This window comes from Plasmopara halstedii (genome assembly GCF_900000015.1).
Source record: "Plasmopara halstedii genome assembly, contig: Scaffold_323, whole genome shotgun sequence".
Classification (NCBI taxonomy): Eukaryota; Oomycota; class Peronosporomycetes; order Peronosporales; family Peronosporaceae; genus Plasmopara; species Plasmopara halstedii.
In genome coordinates, this window is record NW_020187244.1 from 1,280,186 (window position 1) to 1,287,433 (window position 7,248).

Sequence of the window (7,248 nt, forward strand, 5' to 3'; positions counted from 1 at the left end):
CCCTCTTTATAGTGGTTTTACGTCTCGTCGAACCAGTGGGAGACCGCACTGAGCGTCGTCCAGTGTGCTCCATCAGAGCCTTGACATTATTGACAAAATACGACGATGAACTGCTATTTCCGCCTTTTTCGTCTACTAGATATCGTGTCGCTCCACACACATCAGAAGGGCCTTGCCCAGGATGCCACTCTTGGCATGCAGCGACTGCATCGAAATGTGAGCAAGGACCTCGTCCTTCATGCCTCGGCCATTAGGTGGCCATACCACTCCTGGTATGCAGCGACTACTTCAATACTTGAGTAGCCCTCAGGGAGATACGTGCCACTCCACGTTCAGCCTGCGAACCATGCTTGGACAACTTGTGCAATACACCTTCAGCGTTTCACAACTTGGATACTCCGATATCCAGCACATTGACTGTCCTGTCTGGTGCCCACGCCAATAGCGTTTCTGCTTCCTACCAGAGGTGAGTTCATGACTCACCAAAGCTACACCAGGAGGTGTGCGCGTAGCGCCCAAATCTTCGACCCCCAATCAGTGCATGGCTCATGGTGGTCCGACCATGCCATACCAAAGATAAGTTCATACCTTGAACCAAGTCTAAGACTAGACAGCTATCAAAGTCAAAAAACTTGACATCGAGGTCCACAGAGACCCTCGGTACAGTGACACAATCCCCCGTAGCAAAGCAAACACTGTCGGTGTCACTCAACCGCGCTTCCAGTGCCTTAGCATACAACTGAAATCTTTTGATTGTGCAGCATCGAGAACAGTTGTTCGATGCCCCAGAATCGATAACGATCTCCCATGGCTTTTCAAACCCCTTCACGGTCCATTTTACGACCAGCAAAACCGGCTTGCACTCATGTTCCGTGTTCTAGAGCACGGAGCTCTTCAGGACTAAGCCCTGCTGCCCTTTACCCCTTTGAGGCCAATAAACTCAGTTTTCCCAAAGGGTCGCCTTGCTGCGTTACTGGGTGTTCTTGTTCCCCGCGACAAACCAGACTGGTAAGAATCGGTTCGTCGGTTTGACGAAACTTTACGACTTGTGCAGGGAACAACCAGTTCGAAGATGACGGGTTTCTCCACAGACAGAACACCGTCGAGATTACACACTGCTTGGCAGCTCGACGCCCTCCCTCCTCTATTTCAGCATACTGAGATCCATTGGCTCAGGTCCGCTCGACGAGCTCTGAGGGTGTAGATTCCAGCCAAGTCGTGCCAACTTAAATTAAGTTTTGCATTCAATGCCACGCTCACCGCCTCCTTAAAAAAAGACGGATGCACACAGAGAATTCAATTCTAACCGCGCAAATCTGGAAGCCCTCCATCTCGAGAAAGGGATCTGCTGCCATCCCGTCAATGAGAGTTCTCAACTCTTGGGCAAAGTCCACCAATCTATTCTGACCCAATCAATTAGCAAGGAAATCGCGATCGCACACGATATGCCCGAAAACACTCGCAAACGCTGACGCTTCCGTTCCTTTCAGCAGGGGAACGCAGCTCCACCATTATCGCGCTCGACCCCCAAGCATGGAGATAGCTAGTGCCGCACGCGGTTGCTCGTTCTGGACCATAGCAGATACCATAGCCATATTGACCTCCCCCTCCTAAAGCAGGATATTCTCTTAGCACTAATCATGAGCGGCCTGGGGCGGGAGGAGTCCTCTGTCATGGACGGTGGCGTTACGGACGCAGTCGACGCAGACAGAGTTTGCTGTAGGTACTTTAACAAAGCATTTTCGAAGCTCAAAAACGCCTCTAGGCGCACAATTGTGACCTCGGGCCTTTGCGCAGCATTGTGCTTCACGTCGTCAGGGACATCTGCTTATTTAGCCGGCCTGCATGCTGCACGCCCTGGGGTAAATGGGAAGATTCCTCCATACTTACAGAGGATCAGCCGTAATGCCTCATACGTAAATTTCTCATGTGCAGCGGGGCTGCCGTAGCTATCTGCTTAGAAGAAGCTAAGCTTACTTCACCGACCTTACGTTCTTTACAATAACCAATACGAGTACAGCGGATCACAATCCGCTAGTACCGAAAACCTCTACCAAGGAAAAGGAACTTTTATGTTCAAAATTGAGTCTGTATTTAATTATTTTAGTTGCGGCAGAGCCGCCAATACCAAAAAATTACATGCTTTTCTAATTGATATAGTAATACCTATTTAATATAGTGAAATCCAATTGATATAGGAATATGCATTACTTCTAATCCTGCCACGTGGTGGCTTCTTGTTACGGTGTAGCCACATCACTGTGTGATTACACGAACTTGTGGAAGTTTTACCTATGTACGATCACACCATCTTGTGAAAACCGCCCTTTTATACAAAAGTACGTGTAACCGCGTTACATTTGTAACCTTCAACAAATTCCCGAGTACTGTAGTCAATGTGTGCACTATAATCGTCTGACCATTTTTGGATTGTCGACATGACTCGTACATGTTTTCGCTCCTGGACTTCATAACATAGTCCGGATGGCTTGACGACGCTTCGACTAAGATATTCGTACCGCTTGGCTTGTAGTGTAAACAAAGTCACTCTCCACAAAAAGAACAATCATCGAGCCATTCTCTTTAAATAAATGAGGAGTCCTTTCTGCCGTACGCAGCGAGGTATGATTTGTAGGGATTTCAAAGCACTACTCTCCAAGAAAGTACACACAGAACTTATTCAAAGCATACATCATTGCGACAAGATCATTGTCAAAAACTGGATAAAAAATTATTTCGCGAGCCGTACTTGTGGCGATCAACTCACTTTTAACCCTCATTATCGTGTTGCATTAGCGCATATTCACTTGCATCGCAGACCACATGTAATGGCTTATCATGGATTGCAATAGCAAGGACAGAAGCTTCTCGTAAGCGCTTATTTGATATTAAATACCGCTTGACGATCTTTTGACCATTCCAGTCAGCGTTCTGTCAAAAAGTGTCATTAGGGGCTGCACCAACGCTGCATAGCTCGTGTATTTGTACAAATAGTTAGTCAAGTCCAAACATGATCTCAGCTGCTTAAGGTTGTTTGGCACAGGCCAATCATTGTTATCCTCGACTCTCTCCGGATCTACATGAATGCCATTCTTGTCCACAAGCAACCGAGATCGATTTTTTTAGGTACAAAGAAAATGCGCTTTTAAGTTAGCATATAGTTTATTCTTTCGCATAACCGAGAAGACTTGACAATGATGATCAGGATGATCATTGACATCGGACTTATCACCCGTTATCGTACTATGAACGAGTATATCGTTAGATAAATTTGGTCCAAACTTTCTTAATGGACGAAGATGATCCGTGACCATTCTGTTGGAAGACGCGTGAGCGTTATTCAAACCTTGTGATATCACTACAGCATACCGCTGGGGTAGTCACTGCAGTTAGTGGTGTATCATTATCGCGCATTCATTTCGGGTACTGCCAATCATTTCTTCAAAAATTATATTCTCTCGTGAAACCGGAGTCTGGGCAGGTATGGTCGCATCGCTCAATAAGTTGAAAGCGTGAACAATGCGCCAGCAAACTGTGGCTTTCTTACAAAGAATGTTTGACTACAATGCTAAGATTTGCTTTAACGCACATGAGTAGCCTTCTGTCGCAAGGAACTAGTGCAAGCCTTGGCTCCTTTGGCAACGGCTTCTACCGTTTGTCAATCTCATCACAAACGCCTTCGTCTGATGGCAACTTGTCCGACACCTTGTCTGGGAATATATCAGCATATTCCTTGACAATTCCATACATGGGGTGTGTCATTAGAGATTCTTACAGCTGCTCATCAACTATCATTTCCAATTAGTTCTGCAGTTTTGGTGTAATCGTCGATGGCTTCCTCGACGATCGCACATATTTTTGATATGACGCCTTTCGCGAGGCTTCGTTCTATCGTCTTTTTGTTCATATACAGCAAGGAATGCAATCCTTTGACTGATGCTGGAGAATTTTAAATTTTTACCTGACGGATAACATCGGCGTCAACTTCTTCGTTGTCGGTCACAATATTTACAAACTTGTCCTTTCTTCTACGATTTCTTCATCAATGGAACTTGCACCTTGTTCAGGCGCGCAAAATACTTGACAAAAACTCTTCTCGTTGACCTTCTTATTATTGTTTTGAGATGGGTCTCTGCATCAAATGTCAGTATTCTTCAATACTACCTTCGGCCAAGACTTCTATGTCGATAGCGAAGTAGACTGTCTTTTTCTTGCGCCTGACTGCTTCACCTCTGGTTGTCTTCTTGGGCTTGTTGTTGTCCTATAAACATGAGGGCCCATCGCACACCGCAGTATTACTTAGTAGATGCACACGCTCATACCATTTCGCTCATAATTATGCAGTAGAATCAGCGCTGCACGACTTGCTGACGACGATCTTTATATTCATTCAGTCAATGCGCTGATAACGCTTCAACCATGGCATACATAATATGATATCTAACTTATTATGGACTTAGATTAGTATAACTCGTCTTCACCTCGTTATTCCTGAAACTTCATTGCCAAGCAATGCCTTGCTTTGGCATCTTTATTCTAGATCGATTCGCTAAACGAATGACCAATTCTAATTCTACATTAGGCAGCCTTACACCATGCCTCGTTACAATTTGCGCTCGAACAAAGATGTCCGACACACCACTGTCGATTAAATCTCAACATTATGTTCAAAAGTTCCACAAAGACTTCTTGGACAATCCAAGTCTCACTTTGCCTGATTTTACCATCAACCATAGTGGAAACATGCATCATGCACGTTGGACCAAAATTCTGTGTATCAACAGCATCAACAGTACTCGTCTGGGGCTCAGTAGGGGGACCAGCCTCTACTGGTCGATCCCCATTTATCTTGGTAGCATTTAAACCAAGGCCTTTATAGTGTCCGCGATTATCTGAACCAGCACCCTGTGTCCGTGGCCGAGTCGGCAACAGACACGCTTCATTTTGTAGCAAAATGACCCACCCTCCAAAACAAGATACTCTTCATCGTTGCGAGGATGCTCTTTGGAAATGTACGAAATGTCTGCTGGCCCCAACGCATTACTTGCACCAGTCGACTGACGCGGTTGCCTTAAGACGAAACTGTTATATTTGGCTTGCTTGATGCTTATCTTTATTGCATCGCAAAGTTGATGGCATCGCCCAGCGTCTTGGGCAACACACGAAACAGTTAATTTCGAAACGACCCTTCGTACAAATCCTCCATGATCGTCGCAACCTGCGTTCAAACGTCAATCGGCTCGTCGACGATGCACGGTACCAAATAGCAAGGACGCTATGCACACGAATAGAAGTCATAACGCCCTTGATAAAGATTCATGCTGCGCAAGGGCCCGAGGTCATATATAGGCGTTTTCTAGCAGTGGAAATGATCTGTTGGAGCACCAAGATCAGAATTCGTCGTCGTCGACTGCGTCAATGACGCCACCGTGGATGACAGATGAGCGTCAAGACCTTCGAGAGTAATGATGGAGAGAATCTTCTACTCTGGGTAAGAAAGACCAAGATGGCTATGGCATCCACCATGCAGCAGTATGATCTACAGCGGTGGTGCTAGACATCACCAAGCTGGGAGGCCAAGCGCGTGAATGAGCACTAACGTGTGGTGCTTCAGTTGAAGCGTCGTCCCCCTGGAAGGAGCTGAAGTGTCAGCGCTTTTGCGAGTGTTCTTACTGCATTACCGGGAATATCGCGTGCGATCGCATTTCTTCGCTGCCCAATAGGGCATAAGAGAGTTGGTAGATTTTGTGCAATGGTTGAGAACTCTCATTGCTGGATGGCAGCAGATGCTCTCCCAAGGCGGTCGAAGTGACCGTCTATATGAAGGGCCTCCGCATTGGCGTGGCCAGAATGGACGTATTCCGTGTGCATCCGTCTTCTTTCAAAAAAGCGATGAATGTGGCATTGAATGCCCAACTTTAATTTGGAACGACTTGGCTGAAATGCACTCCCTCAGTGCTTGTCCGCTAGGCCTGAGACAATGAATCTCAGCGATGCTGAGAAAGAGAAGAAAGAACTTCGAGTGCCGAGCAGGGTGGATATATCCAACGGTGTTCTGTCTGTGGAGACACCCGTCACCTTCGGACTGTTATTCCCTGCGCAAGGCGCGTAAAGGTTTGTCGAACCGCCATCCCACTTCCAACAAGACTGGTTTGTCGCGGGGAAACGAGAACACCCAGTAGGCGCTGGGCGCTCTACTGGGGATGACTGAGTTCTGTTTTGCCTCAACGAGACAGATGGCAGCAGGTTCCAGCCCAAGAGCTCCGTGCTCTTGAACACGGAACCTGTGTGCAAGCCGGGCTTGCTGGTGTAAAAGCAACAGTTAAGGGCTTTGAAAAGCCACAAAAGATCCTTATCGATTTCGGGGCGTCGAAAAATTATGCTTGATGCTTTACGATCGAAGTAAGTCAGCTGTATGCTATAGCACTGGAAGCGCGGTTGAGTGACACCGACAAAGTTTGCTTTGCTACGGGGGGTTGTGTCACTATACCGAGGGTCCCTGTGGACCTCGATGTCAAGTTTCTTGATTTTGATAGCTGTCTAGTCTTAGACTAGAATTCAAGGTACAATCTTATCTTTGGTATGGCATGGTCGGACCACCATGAGCCATGCACCGATTGGGGATCGAAGAATTAGGCGCTATGCGCACACCTCCTGGTGTAGCTTTGGTGAGTCATGATCTCACCGCTGCTAGGAAGCAGAAACGCTATTGACGCGGGCACCAGACGGGACAGTCAATGTGCTGGATATCGGAGTATCCAAGTTGTGAAATGCTGAAGGTGTATTGCACAAGTAAACCAAGCATGGTTCGCAGGCTGAACATGGAGTGGCACGTATCTCCCTGAACGCTACTCAAGTATTGGAGCAGTCGCTGCATACCAGGAGTGGTATGGCCACCTAATGGCCGAGCCATGAAGGACGAGGTCCTTGTAACATACGAACAGTGGCACGTAACCCACTGAACACTGCTCACGTTTCGATGCAGTCGCTGCATGCCAAGTAGTGGCATCCTGGGCAAGGCCCTTCTGAACTGTGTGGAGCGACACAATATCTAGTGGAGGTAAAAGGTGGAAATAGCAGATCATCGTCGTATTTTGTCAATAATTTCGAGGCTCTGACGGAGCACACTGGACGACGCTCAGTGCGGTCTCCCACTGGTTCAACAAGACGTAAAACCACTATAAAGAGGAGACGGCGATGCCGTATTTTGATTACAAGACGCAGGGCTTCGACCCTGACCCAGGGTAT